This window comes from Ascidiella aspersa, chromosome 5 (genome assembly GCF_963924565.1).
Source record: "Ascidiella aspersa chromosome 5, kaAscAspe10.2, whole genome shotgun sequence".
NCBI lineage: Eukaryota > Metazoa > Chordata > Ascidiacea > Phlebobranchia > Ascidiidae > Ascidiella > Ascidiella aspersa.
Window position 1 is genome coordinate 14,222,731 of NC_139451.1, and position 2,500 is coordinate 14,225,230.

Genomic DNA, 2,500 nt, shown 5'->3' on the forward strand with positions numbered 1-2,500 from the left:
CGCGCGCGAGCAAGCGCCTGTATAGGCCGCGCGAGCGTGTGATATGCCTCGCAATAGTTCAACACCTGGCGCAATCGTGCACCTTTTTTTTACGTTAGAATTTCAAACGGAAGACCCCAGGGACAACACTCATCTTTGCTATACTTGTGGGAGCTGACAAGCTTCGACAAGTAAAGAATCGGTGAAAAGGCGATTGGCTCGCTGGGCAGATGTTGCTGCTGCGCGAAGAGCCGAGTGTCAGTTTGTCGGGTTCTGAGCGGTCGCTTCGGCGAAGTTGTCTGGCGTGCGTTGCGCTCGCGCCGGTGTTGGCGACGTGGCGGTCGAAAGGCCTGCCGACGAAGTCTTACTCCGGCGGGTGCGACGGGCGGTGACGGTTTTCTGAGTTCGGGCAGCCGAGCAAAGAACGAAATTTTAACGGAGAAGCCTTCGGGTTTCGCATCGACCGAGCGACGGCGCCGCATCAGCGGCGCCTCCTTCGTCGGCCTTTCGGGGCTACGCTAAAGTAGCTACCTGGTTGATCCTGCCAGTAGTCATATGCTTGTCTCAAAGATTAAGCCATGCAAGTCTAAGTACGAGCTCTCGTACAGTGAAACTGCGAATGGCTCATTAAATCAGTTATGGTTCATTTGATCGTACGTTTTACGTGGTTAACTGTGGAAATGCTAGAGCTAATACATGCGTGAAGCGCCGACCTCGCGGGAGGCGTGCTTTTATCAGACCAAAAACCGACCGGGCTTCGGCCCGCAACCTTTGGTGACTCTGGATAACTTTGCGGATCGCACGGTCTCGCACCGGCGACGGATCATTCAAGTGTCTGCCCTATCAACTTTCGTCGGTACGGTACTGGCCTACCGAGGTTCTTACGGGTAACGGAGAATCAGGGTTCGATTCCGGAGAGGGAGCCTGAGAAACGGCTACCACATCCAAGGAAGGCAGCAGGCGCGCAAATTACCCATTCCCGACGCGGGGAGGTAGTGACGAAAAATAACAATACAGGACTCTAAACGAGGCCCTGTAATTGGAATGAGTACACTTTAAAACCTTTAACGAGTATCCATTGGAGGGCAAGTCTGGTGCCAGCAGCCGCGGTAATTCCAGCTCCAAAAGTGTATATTTAAGTTGTTGCGGTTAAAAAGCTCGTAGTTGGATTTTGGGCGCAGGCGGTCGGTCCGTCGCAAGGCGTGTACTGGCCGTCCTGGCCTCACCTCCGGTTCTCCGCCGGTGCCCTTGACTGAGTGTCGGCGGCGGCCGGAACGTTTACTTTGAAAAAATTAGAGTGTTCAAAGCAGGCGATTCGCCTGAATAATGGTGCATGGAATAATGGAATAGGACCTCGGTTCTATTTTGTTGGTTTTCGGAGCGCGAGGTAATGATTAAGAGGGACAGACGGGGGCATTCGTACTGTGCCGTTAGAGGTGAAATTCTTGGATCGGCGCAAGACGAACGACTGCGAAAGCATTTGCCAAGAATGTTTTCTTTAATCAAGAGCGAAAGTCAGAGGTTCGAAGACGATCAGATACCGTCCTAGTTCTGACTATAAACGATGCCAACTAGCGATCGGGGGGCGTTAGTTTTACGACCTCTCCGGCAGCTTGCGGGAAACCAAAGTCTTTGGGTTCCGGGGGAAGTATGGTTGCAAAGCTGAAACTTAAAGGAATTGACGGAAGGGCACCACCAGGAGTGGAGCCTGCGGCTTAATTTGACTCAACACGGGAAATCTCACCCGGCCCGGACACAGTGAGGATTGACAGATTGAGAGCTCTTTCTTGATTCTGTGGGTGGTGGTGCATGGCCGTTCTTAGTTGGTGGAGCGATTTGTCTGGTTAATTCCGATAACGAACGAGACTCTGGCTTGCTAACTAGTTACGCGACCCAATCGGTCGGCGTCTAACTTCTTAGAGGGACTAGTGGCGTTTAGCCACACGAGATTGAGCAATAACAGGTCTGTGATGCCCTTAGATGTTCGGGGCCGCACGCGCGCTACACTGACCGGATCAGCATGTGCTCGCCTTGGCCGACAGGTCTGGGTAACCCGCTGAACCCCGGTCGTGCTAGGGATAGGGAATTGCAATTATTTCCCTTGAACGAGGAATTCCCAGTAAGCGCGAGTCATTAGCTCGCGTTGATTACGTCCCTGCCCTTTGTACACACCGCCCGTCGCTACTACCGATTGAATGGTTTAGTGAGGTCCTCCGATTGGACCTGGCGCGGCCGGCAACGGTCGAGCCGGCGTCCGAGAAGACGATCTAACTTGATCATTTAGAGGAAGTAAAAGTCGTAACAAGGTTTCCGTAGGTGAACCTGCGGAAGGATCATTAACGGTCTCGCAAACGCTTCGGCGAACGCGAAACTCGGACAAGCGAGAGAAAAAGTCTTTGCTACCCGGCGCCCGACCCGCGAGGAGCGGCGCGCCGGCCGGCGATTCGGTCACCCGGTAATGTTTGCGCGTCGAGTGCCGCGGTGCCGCGCGCTCCGGCTTCAAGCGTCGGCCTGGCCGACC

The 2,500-nt window shown here is 54.1% G+C and overlaps 1 non-coding gene across 1 annotated transcript; it reads left to right on the forward strand.

The window, feature by feature from the left end:
* Nucleotides 1-507: 507 nt before the first annotated feature.
* LOC146144763 (small subunit ribosomal RNA) lies at nt 508-2,318 on the forward strand. Its single transcript, XR_014500081.1, has one exon. It is a non-coding gene; the product is annotated as a small subunit ribosomal RNA (ribosomal RNA).
* Nucleotides 2,319-2,500: the final 182 nt, after the last annotated feature.